Source organism: Strix uralensis, chromosome 13, assembly GCF_047716275.1.
Source record: "Strix uralensis isolate ZFMK-TIS-50842 chromosome 13, bStrUra1, whole genome shotgun sequence".
In the NCBI taxonomy this organism is placed as follows: Eukaryota; Metazoa; Chordata; class Aves; order Strigiformes; family Strigidae; genus Strix; species Strix uralensis.
In genome coordinates this window covers 8,104,323-8,116,698 of record NC_133984.1, presented here as the reverse complement: position 1 = coordinate 8,116,698, position 12,376 = coordinate 8,104,323, and the positions used below count along the sequence as shown (strand labels likewise).

Below are 12,376 nucleotides of genomic sequence, written 5' to 3'. Positions count from 1 at the left end.
ACCATGGATACCATCAGCAGGGGACATGACCACATACTTTATGGAGTAGTAAGTTTAAGTCATTAGGTCAACACTGAGTTTGTTAAATGTCTGTATATCACTATAGGTTGAATGTCCTACAGCTACCCTACAGCCAGCAGTTGACCAGAACATTCAGAAATTTTATTCAGATGGATTTAGTGCTAAAGGCATGAATAAACAACAAGAAAACAAAAATTAACTTTGAAAGATATTTGGGAAAAGTATTAGGTACTTGGGAAACTTAGAAAATGTTCTTACATATTGAGCATATAAATATGTTCCATGTGATCAATGACTTTGTGTGCTTATAGGATTTATTCTTTATTTTCTCCACCTAATGAAAATTGGATTTTTCTTCTCCATATCCTGATTTCTTTTAGTACTATAATGTAGCCCAGGATTCCATTCTATAATCATGAATTTTTGAAGGAGCCTCTTTAAGGCTCCAGCGTACTGATTTTCTGCGCCACTGAGCCTGCCTTTTTTTATTAACAGAGATTGATTTTCTCCATCTTGGCATGTGAAGTTCCAGGGTGTATCCTCTGGATCATCACCCTGTAATGTGCAGTGATATCAACAGCACAAGATGTGAATACTTCAAATTTAATGTTATCAGAAATAACAGCTTTTAGATCACCAGTGTGAGAAGGATCTGTGAAGAAACCGGTATTTCATGAAGCCACCAAAAGCGGTTTGCTATAGCAATGGAAACTTACAATTATCTTGAAGCAATTTATTCTGGATCAGACATATTACAGTTTCCACAGATAGGTTCCAACCCCACAATATTGTCCATTTTGCTCAAATTTACCTATTTTGATGCATCCTAGTGATGTCAGTGATGGTTATGCACAATATATGAATATGCACAGGTCTTGTAGGACTGTAATTAGGAAGCCTGTTTGACCATGTATTCGTGACTGTATACAACAGTTGCTACCCACAGCAAAAGATGTTTGTCAAAGAGCAGTATGGGCTTTTGAAGATGGATCCTGTATCAGTGCTGTGAGGAGCTTCATTTTGGCTACATCTCTTCCAGGTGAGTTCTCTCTTGTTGTAGGTAGCCCAAAGCCCTCAGGAGGTGCTTTAAAGCTGAACTAACTGCTGCTAGAACAAAAAACCTACTGCTGAACAGGAACTTGTGGAAGGCTGTAATTCCCCTTGAGTTCACTCTGAAGGTATGTGTACTGGCCAAGCGGCCATGCAAGGAAGAAAATTAAATCAAAAATTAAATAGAAAAGACACACTAAATTATTTCATCAGGAAACCTACTTACTGGCAGGAGTGATAGGAAGACACAGTTTTCCTGGAAGGTGATCCCAAACAACTCCATATCATGTAATTGCCTGGGATAGTGCAATAAGCAGGAATTTATCAAGTGAAACCCAAACTGTCAGTGGTGTGTATATTTATTTAGGGCAAAGCTTCCAGAAAGAGTAAAATGGAGCCCAAGGAAGCAGCTGGATATCCAGCATCTCCAGAGTAAGATTTCAGGTTGTCACTAGGTATTCTCTGAATCTATGAGAAAAGCATTGAAAAGATCCTGTAATTATTCCCTTGACATTGCTCCTTTCCACAGCAAATCAAATGCACAAACTCAGGGAAAAATGCACACAGTGAACTGAAGCAGAAAACATATTAATTACAAATGTGGAGATTTAGAGGTTTAAGTTTTGTTCATTACTCTTTTTCTAGCCTCATCAGTGACTCAGTTGTGAAAACTTGTCCAAGTCATCTTTGCCCCGATTTTTAAATGGCATATAGTCACATCAATAAATACCTATTTAAAGCTTAGTGCGTCACCTCTCAGCATGTTCTGCCCATGGAATGGATGTACTGCCTGGTGACCCCAGGGAAAAAAGACTCAGTGACTGTAAACAATGCTGAAATTTAATTGAGATAGGAACTATGCATGATCATATATTATTGTTCCCCTGTCTTTTGGTGATGCTTCATTTCTACAACTGTGTTGATTAACCAAAGCACTCCTTAATTGGAGCAAGAGAACTAACGCATTACAGAAAGAAGACACTCTTCTGGTTACTGCAGAGGAAATTAGTCCTGTTAGAGAAAGCCTGTAATGTGGTTTAAAAGTTCTGCAAGGTGCCCAGGAGAACACCACACAGGTCCCTTTCCTAATCCATCCCACAAAGCTATGAGATGTAATTTACTTGGTTTAAATAAGAAAGACAGAAGATCCACTTTGCCCCCAAATGCTTCTTCTGCATCTGTGCTTCTGCATCATGTGCACCTCTGATGATCCTGGAAGCATCATACAGGGAAACCTCTGCAGTTACCTGAGTGATCAAGTCCTCTATAAATATTTTAATAGCTTCTAATTCTTGCACCTACCCTTTTTTAATTTCTGTGGCTTTAGAGCACCAGACTTCACAGTCCTAGATCAAAATCAGTGGAATTCTAACAAGATAAAAGGAAGAAACTAGTCTTCAAGCATTGCATGTTTTGTGAAACTTGGGAAGGTTCATTAAGCAGTAAGTGCCCATCAGGTTGTCTGAGGGCTCTAAACCAGACTAACAGAGAAGATCAACATATGTGATAAAATTCTATTATTACCTAGAAGCCGTTTTTAAAATCATATTTAATTTTTATTGTTTCACACATACAGAAGTCCTGTTACTGCTTTCAAAATCTGTAAAGGAAAGCCTGTATGTTAATCTGTAATTAAGCCTCTTTGGAGAGAGATCTCTACTAGTGTAAGCATGGGTTTGGGGTTTAAAAAAAAGTAAATTAGAATAGCTTTCTCAATGTCTAGCCAAAGGTTGTATTGCATGATAATGCCCTATGATGCATGAACTGCACTCCCAGGTTTGGTCAAGGACTGGTTGACACCACTATAGCCTCTGGCTAAGGTAATCCCCAGCTGAAAAATGGGAGATGGAAGTATCCTGCATGTTTTCCCTGTACTTCCATGCGCTGATCACATATTCTTCTCTAGGTATGTGCCACTGATCATCTTTGGGTGGTGAACTTGCTACACCTTGGACCTGATCTGCCACAGCTTCTCATGATCCTCCCTTCCACATGACTGAGTCAAGCAGAGGAACTAAACCTTCCTGGCTGAGCAAAGCACCAAGAACTATCCTCTGAGCAGGTCAGCTGAAAAGCAAGAGCTGCCTCAATTCATAACCTGCACGGACATTACAGAAAACAGGGATGTTGGAAAAGATGTGCTCCCTGAAAACATGCTGGGAGAGATCCTTCCTGCTCAACCTGGATGAGAAATCAAGTCATATTACCAAAGGCAGCTGAAGTGGGTAACTATCTATACCTAGTACATGGGTAGCTGTGCGTAGTGTATGAATACCCAGAGCCCACTGAGGCTGGTGGTTCATTTCAGCAGCCTTGGGATCATGCCAATTGGTGAATCCTGCTCCCATTCAAAGCTACAAGAGAACTCCCTTTTCCTCTCAGTAGGCTCACAATTTTCCCCAGAGCAGCCAATCCTTTTCATAATTTTCCTAAGCTCATTATCTCTGTTCCCCGCGACAGTGACTTCCACAGGTGAAGCCAGCACTGCGGAAAACATATTTAAAATGTGTCTGTTGTTTTTTATCATAAGCAAATTTCTTGTCTTATTTTTTTAGAGCTTTCTTCTCTTAGCTTTTAATTTTGGAAAACAGCACATGAAAGTACCCAGTGTGCCTCTTCTGTGCCATTCATTACCCCACATCTCTCTATCATGTCTCTGCTTATTCATCTCTTGTCTTAACTAAGCGGGCCTAATCTTTTTAAATCTCTCCTCGTATGAAAGGTTCTCTGTGCCTCTAATCATTTGCATTACCCTTCGCTGAATCGTTTCAAGTTTTTTTCCTCTATCATTTCCAGAATTGAAACACAACATTTAAAAAGAGGCTGTACCATCGAATTGCATAACGGAGGTAAGATATTTTCAGTCATTTGTCTTATGACAAAGTAGAATAGTCTTTGCTGTTCAGACTTACTATTGTGCATTTGTACAAAAGTTCTCTATCTTTTAAGTTGTGTCTCTGATAAATATGGTCCAATTTTATGGTATTTCTGACCCTCTGATCAGTCAGTGTATCCAAGCTTAAATATTAAAGGAAGGGAGAAGGAAGCAAAAGGCAGATAGGACAGCTTTCTTCCCCAGAACTAGAGCAGAGAGCCCCAAAGATGCTAAGCAACCTATTTTATAACATACCCATTATTACACAGATAACCTGCCAGCCACTGCAATCAGATTTCTCGCAGTTATAATTGACATCAAATCCTGGTATTGTCAAATCTCTCTGACACAGCTGTTGTGCAGAATGTCCTCAGCTTAAGTGTGTCATGCATTACTTTAAAAAAAAAATCTAAGTTGAAAAACTCCTTTTAAAGTATGGGGCCCATGTTCTGCTTTCAGTTAAAGACAGCATCCCGCTCGTTTTAATGGCCATGCCCTGAGCCCATTGCCATTTGCTGAGCAGGGCCAGTGGCATGAGAAGGTGAGCACTAAGAGAAGCCTGAGCCTTAGGAGACAACACAACCGCCTTGTTTGGAGTGAACTATTTGTGGTTTGTTCCTCTGAGTTGCTAATTGCCTGCCAGCTCTGCCCTTTGGCTTTCTATGCCACCACCCCTGTGGGACATGGGCACAGAGAAACCATGCAAAGCCTGGTATCTTCCAACGAGCAGCAACAAGCTGAAGCAAGAACATACTGAAGCAAAGTTGCTCCATCAGGCGGATGAGCGTAGCATGAAGAGACATCGCTTTGTCACAGCCTGACCACGGCGAGGGGGAGATGTCTGCGAGCTGGCAAGAGCAGCTGAGAAAGAAAAAGCATTCCTGTCCCAGTAGCCCTTTTACACAATTACTCTTGTATTCGTCTACATGATCGCTGCCACTGGGGGAAACCCACACTGCTGCTGCTGGGGCTGCAGAGCGCAGGGTGGCAGCCGTGGGTTAATTTGCTCCTGGAACAAGGTGACTTGGCCAGTATTTGTTAAAACACCACCCAGGAGTGAGGGGCAAGAAGGGCAGCACAACCTTTCCGCTGCCACACTGAATGCCTTGGCTGTACCATCCTGAAATGCTGCTTGCAGTTATGTGGGCTGTGAGGGGCTGCGGGACACAGGTAACCTGGGATGGGGCTTGGCAGGCAGCAACTGCCACACCGGGGCCCCCCTGGCTTCAGCAGAGAGCATGGGCAGCAGTGCTGGAGCACTGCATCACCAAACGCTCCCCTGACACTCTTTTGTCTCTTTTTGCTCTCCCAGCACCGAGGAGCTCCCCAGACAGGCTCTGCAGAAGTAGCAGGGCTCATTAGAAGAGTGTGGGATTTACTGCTGTATCCTAGATACAGGACATCAGCCCTGGGGTAAGGAGATGGAAGAGATCTTCAGACTGTCACCCATGAATTCATGCAGATTTATCTTAAAGTGCTGAAAAACAATAATCTAATCAGTGTTTGCAGCAAGCTCTAAATCTGTCTGTTTAATCACAAACAGAGACATGACCTTTTTAGCAGCGGATGCTCCTAAAATTCTATGGAAGAAAGGAAAGCACGCAAAGGTTTCTCTTTTTTGGGGGAAGGGCAGCTGAACGAACAACAGTCAGAACAAGTGCTACAGTCCTTCCCGTGGGAATAGGTGATAACGGGGAATGCTGTTTCTGTGGTAACCTGCAACCTGTCTGAAAACCTGTCTGTACAACTGCTGTGAGGTACGATGGGTAAATCAATGTGGAAGTGATCTCCTTGTCCTTTGCTGCTCTGGTGAGGTGCCATCCTATGTTTCTGACAGCAAACTCGTGGAGGCAGTACTCTTCCACCCAAAGGCTGGGCAGGTAGCTCTCCCAAGCACTGCCTCAGCTCAGCTCAGGCCTCCCCAAACTACCACCAACACTAAAGAAGGGTCTGCCCCAGAGAAAATGCTTAGATGCTGCTGAACGAGCTCTTTTTCTGCACACTAGAAATTGCCTCTGCTCACTGACTGCGAGAAGCTGCAAGTGGAAGATAAATAACAGCATGAGCTGCAGGAGAAGAAATAATGCCACATTACATCAAACAGGTCCTTGCTTCACTGTCAGCTTAGAGTTTATTCCGCATGAAAGGACAGCCCTGCCATTTGGCCTGTATATTTTATTAATGTGGATGCATATTTATGGCACTATGGATTAGCTGATACTTCGGCATTCAATACCGTCCTTTTACGCTGGAGTTCTCGGCAAAGGCATTTGTCCTGTCTGCTGTTATTCCTCATGTGCAGTTAGCAGCACTCTCGGGCAGCTGCTGTTCTCTCTCCAGACCATCCCCGTGCACTGCCTGGGCTGGGACTGCTGCTGTAGAGGTGCCTCACCTATACCAATACTACAAAACATGTTTTGGGAACCCACGTTAAACCTCTGTAAAGAACTAAGTGCAGTATAGTCTTTGGACTGGCATTATATACTAAAAATAATATTAATACCAAACTAATAGGCCTATTAATTAGGTTTTTAGTCTGCAAAGCACTATGCTGCAAGATTAATTTTGAACATAGATAATGTCAGCATTGGGAAAGTTAAGCAGGTCATTACACTAAACAAAAGCAGTGACTCTTTCAGGTCCTGATGTAAAATGTATTCTGAGCAAGGGAAATACCACCCATGACTTCACTGCATTTTGGTTAGCTTTCAGGTAGTCTGCAAAGAAACATACATGTCTTGCTTTAAGAAATCAAGGCTATTTGGTATTTGTCACTATTAATTCATCTTACTTGCTTACTGTTAAGTATAAATAAAAAAGACTGAGCTTAATAATAATGGGAATCTCACAGGTTCCAGGAGCTGGTTAGCTCCACCCTGATGAAATCAGCATCTCTATATGACCAAATGGTAATGAGACCTTTTCAAATGAGCTTGATTTTCTGCAATCCATTTATTCATGAATGCCATGGATGGATGTTTTTCAAACCTCGGTAGTTTGACAGTGCCAGGGCATTACTGGCAGCCAAACCCTGCTTCTTGATATAGAGCAGTGATGCTCTTTGGAATTCCTCCGCCCTCATGGCTCCCTAAATAATGCTATTGAACATATGTTGCTAAGAAGATCTCAGAGGGATGTTTGTATTAGATGGCAGGCTAATTGTGGGATCTGACGGATTTCAGATGGCAAAACTTTTAATAACAAGGTAATAAAGGATTATACAAGGGAGATGAAATGTAAGAGTGACCCTTTATTTGAGAGTTGATGCTGACTGGCAGAAAACATTTGTTTCAGCAGGTAAAGACCCCACCTAAGAGGGGACACTTATGCAGAGAACAGGCTAAATTTCTCTCTGTAAATGACATATTGCATTTCTTATAAGAAACAATTTGAGGGTCAAATTAATGGGAATTTGAGTTTGGGGAAGTTTTCCAGCACCTTGCACATGAAAAACAGAGCCCTATCTCCTCTGCAACAGGCACAGGTAACAGGAGCGCATACATGTGTAATTCGGGGAAGTCATGCACTAGCATTTAAAACACTGCATTGCTCTAACAAGCAAGCTGGCACCAAGTAGCTTGAGAAATGGGAGGCTTCATGTCACAGTCAACACTCAAACAGCAGTGCACTCTATGGCAAAGCCTGAATACGCCCCTAGGAACAGTTCAGACAGACAAGGAGGGCAGCAAACAGCCACTTCCACGTCTCATCAGCCCCTCGGAAAACAGTCCAGGCAAAGCCACAGAGAAATCTCACTGAAACATCAGACAGGCCCACAAAGCTGCCTCCAAAATACAGTTTCTTTGGGTTTTATAGTTGTTACTTCTAAACAGGGGCCCCCAACAAGCCACACAATGCAAAAAGAAACAAACATTTCTAATATCTCACTTCATGATGCAGCTATGCCATTAACATCTAGAGACTGAGCTGAATATTATACGTCCTCCTAACAGTCCTCCAGGAATTATCCTAATCAAGTTAAGAATACATGCTTTGTTTTTCAGTGGTTTATGGGAAGTTTCCTCTAAAACAAATACACAGTCTAATAGGAACCCCTGTCCTTCCAAGAGACAGCCTGAGAACAGAGATAAGCTTATAAAGCTCTGTTTTCTCTCCCACACAGTGATACGGACTTTGCAAGGGTCTGTCATTTGGCTATTTTACAACTCCCTGCTGCCCCTGGGCTGTGTAACAGATTACTCTGGAGCCAGACTTTTGGGAGACACCATGCTGCTATTGTCTAAGCAGCAGAGGAGACACGGGTCCCTGGTAAAACACTTGAAAAGCTAATTTAAACTTGGAAGACACCCAAATGTCTCTGGGAGGTGCAGTTTAAAACCCTAACCTAAGATAGCCTGGACTGCAATCGCAGATTCTGGGAATGGTGTGGAACAGTTGCTCTGTGAGCCAAACACTGCAGATCTCTGTATTATAATACTTTGACAGAAGAGCTCTTGCCATTCTGAGTAATTTCACAGAGAAAAAAGTAGCAAAATACTAAATTCAAACATAGGTATGACCACTCCCTGGCTTACACATCTGCACCACCAGACTTCCTGAGAATTTGAGTCAAGGAACATTTACCATCTCTATCTCAATCTCAATTTCTCTGACAGTGTGACTTGTTGAACAGACATGGAGTTCTCTGAAAGGATTTAGAAGGATTCTAAATCTTTCTGCAGATAAATCTTTGTCCCTGAATCATACAAGAGGTTGAATGGTGTGAGCACTTTGATTTTAAAACCAAACCTTGTATCTCTGCTACGGAAAGTCCTTTGAAGCAAGTTAAAACAAAGAATTTCTGGCACTAGATTAACAGATGCTGTATGTTATATTGCGAGGAGAAATCTGAAAGTTAAATCCAAGGCTTAGTTTGAAAACTACTGTTGTATTTTTTCTTGAGAATCTAAACTGCCTTGGATCAATTCTGCTTCTAAAATCTGGTTATCTGTTTCCAAGTCAGCAAATAACAGCTGGCTGCAGCCAGTCAGGCAGAGAGCAGAGAGCTAAACCACCCTGCAACTGAAAGTATAAAGGTGAGCTTGTCCATCAGAAAAGGTGATTGTCTTTCAATTTACCCACTGGTTGATCTTCCATTTCACTGTCCAGGACTACCCATTGTTAGTATAACCTAACAAGCAGCAAAAAAGGCTGAAGGAAGAAGGCATAGCAGACCAATGATTCAGGAGAAGTGCTGATGAATCCTATCACCCGCCTACTGAAGTCTGCACAAGGAATACGGTCTGGCAAGTTCAGAAATGCAGTTTTCCTGCAGGCAAGCAAGACTCCTTGGACATATTTGGGCTTTGAGGGTTTTGAGGCTAAGCCTGTGGAAACCAAATGGAGTAAGTAAATGCCATTTAAATTCTACCACTGAAATAAAGTAAGACTACCATTGAAATAAATGGGATTCATCTATCTAAATATCCCTGAGCTTCTGAGTCCAAGTCTGGACCTGAGTGTGCAAGTCCAAGCTTTGATTCATCTTACCTATCTTCTGCCACTTAAAACACCAAAGTTGGGTCAGTCTGAGATTTTCCTGTCCGCCGTGAGCCTAGTTGGGATGAATTACCCCTGGAGAGGATAAGGGAGCATGGATCTGCTGCATTTGACTGCTACACCACAGACCCAGCTCTGCCTTTGGTCCTTTCTGAGCACAGCAAGAGGAGGTGCAGCATCCCAGGGCAGCACTGCCGTGCCCCACGCCACCGTGGTGCCCGAGGCCCGGAGAGAGCCGCTGGCAGAGCAAGACCTGCACCGCCGGTGCTCAGCCGGGGACGGTGTCCTAAAGGTGGGGAGAGGGGATAAGGGAGAGCACAGGGAGGTGAGGGCAGGGCTGGGAGGGGTGAGAATGGGCAGAGATAACACCCAGCTAGGAACAGAGGGAGAGGAGAGGGTAGGAAGCATGGTGGGCAAAGCAAGTAGTGAGCCAGGCTTTTCCTACCAAACAACAAGTGGAGCTGCAGAGATGCTGGCTCTGTCCCTCATCCAGTGTTAGTGGTGGGGTGAGGCCAGTCTGTGAGCTCTTTTGGAAGCCTCGGCAGGACTGGTCCATCCCAGTATGCTGCGGCTCAGCAGAGCAGCACAGACTGTCCCCAGGCAGCCCTAAATTGCTGTCCCCCATCACAGCATGAGATGGGTTAAGTGAGCTTTAATACAAGTATTGTATAGAAGAGGATTTCAGTTCTGCTCTTGTCTGAGCCAGGGAAAGTCTGCCCCAGATCAGCCTTGGCATCAGCAGTCTGACTGCTGAAATGGAAAGAAATTACCTTGGGTACATCTGAGATACAATTTTTGCTTTGCAATATTTACAGGGATTTCTTTCCCCTTCACTGGAACAGCCCCCAAACCCTACAGTCTTATTTTGGCAAAGCTCCCATTGAAATGAATCACGACTTTGCCTGAGTTAGTGCTTCAGGACTGAGCTCTAAATTATTAAAAGTGAATGATATGTAAGAATTCATGTCAATTTTCAAAACAGCTCAGCAAATGTAGACAAAAATCTTTCTCTGAAACTAGTAGAAGGTATGTGGCTGAACTCCCAGTCTGCTTTGAAATCTCAGCCCCAGCTTTTTAGTGAAATGCAGTGCCCTTTAAACCTCATATTTTAATCATTATACTTCTGTACGACGCAGAAGTCTTGCCTTGTTTCTTTGGTTCAAATACAACCTTCACCATTACTAGCTTTACAGCGTAAGTGAGCCCCTTGTATCACAAGCTGATGCTCTCCTTGTGGGGAAGCTGTAGGCTCCTTCCTTTTCTCCCTCTCACAAAATAATCTACTGTCTGAACAGGCAAATGTACCTTCCCATATTGACCTGTTGATATCCTTTCTTGTTCCTGCACCTTCAGGGGAGTCAGACTGAACATCAAATATTGCTTTAGGCCTTGCGTTTACATTTGTAAAATTAGCCATAGGTACAGCAGCACCCGTAGCTCAACGGGTAATTAACTCTTCCCTAGATTTGGGAGTTTAGTCTGTGCCACCTGCACAGCCAGGTGAGTTGGTGCTGGTTTGCTAAACTGGAAGCACTGGCAGAGCTCCAGGTGCCCAGACTGGTGGAGACTGATCTCTGGGGTATGTGACTTGCAGTTAACCTTCAAGAGTGACACCCCAGGTCCTTGATCCCAGCCTCAGCCCTTTGCCAATGTCCATGGGTGCTCAGAGGGACCAGCTACTCGTGTTTACTCAATTCAGCAACCCCTCATAAAAATTATCATCTTACCAGGGATTCCTAGCTTTCATTGCAGTGGAATGTTTTTATTCCTAGGATGTCTGAGTGCAGATTAATTGAGTATACACAGTAATTATTTTCTTTCTCTAAGATATAAGTTTGGCTACTGGTCTCTTATCTTTTTAAGCTCAGATTGGTGAAATTCAGCTCTTTGCTTCAGTGTATCCTATCACTGGATATTTGTTATTGAAAGGCAGCTTCTGTCAGAGCTGAAAACACAGCCACACAAGCACAGAATACAAACTGTAAAATGATGTGGAAGAAAAAGATTAATTTCTTCCCCTAGATTTTGCAAAGCCATTACCTGTTTTTGAATGACATTTCCAATTCTACACTGGGAACTGCTAAAGCATTTACATAAGAATGCAAAAATGCACACATTATCACTGCAGGAAGCACTTAAAATTTAAGATAATTATATAGTATGGAAACGATTTCAAAGGACTCAAACAAAATAACAACTAATTCTAGAGAGTCACCCTTTAAGATGATTATTACTTTGCACTACTGCTGATCTCTCACTAAAAAATCCTTCTCTTTACAATTATGTGCACATTATAAATTCTTACTTTGTTCTTCCACCACCAAGCTCCTACAGCTGCTGCTGACAAATTTGCATTCTCTAAGAGCTTAACTAGACAGCCAGAATATTCACACTGTGAAAGGAGGTAAAACACACCGTTGCCATACTGGGATACAATCCTCCCTTCACCTTTGCCTTACGCCGGGTCCTCTTCTGTGGGTTTCAACACCTCTGGTTTTAAAGCTGCTCAGGTTGAACCTAGGGAAGGAGCCCCATGCAGGGGCATCAGCAGGGGAAGAAGGGCAAGTCCTGTGTTGGAGGAGCGCTGATGCCCATCCTACAAACTCGCAGAACTACCTCTGGATGTTAGCAAGAGTTTGCAACAGGGACATGGGGAGAATTCCACTCAAGGGACTTGGTATTTCTCTGCTGTATAATGAACGGCAGAATAAAGCATCCTACGCTGGAGTCAGCAGCAAAGGTTATACACAAAACCTCTAGCGCTGTGTTTCGGGGCAGAAATCCTCTCTGTCATTCATCAGCGCTGCTGGGTATGCAGTGAGAGAAGCAGCCAGTAAACAGGGATACTTCTCCTCGTCTGTGCAAACTAATAGAAAGCAGCAAAGATTTATTTGGTCAGCAGGTTTCCAGACAAAAAAAATCACGTTTTAA

General features: G+C 43.0%; 1 protein-coding gene and 1 long non-coding RNA gene across 7 annotated transcripts in view; one reads left to right on the top strand and one right to left on the bottom strand.

Annotated features, from left to right (window-relative positions):
* FGF13 (fibroblast growth factor 13) overlaps positions 1–12,376 on the bottom strand; it is a 277,300-nt gene that overhangs the window by 6,559 nt on the left and 258,365 nt on the right. The gene's annotated exons all lie outside the window — the stretch shown is intronic.
* On the top strand, positions 1,099–7,136 carry LOC141949312 (uncharacterized). The gene is made up of 4 exons (XR_012630729.1): positions 1,099–1,199; positions 2,978–3,296; positions 3,868–3,920; positions 5,259–7,136. It is a non-coding gene; the product is annotated as an uncharacterized LOC141949312 (long non-coding RNA).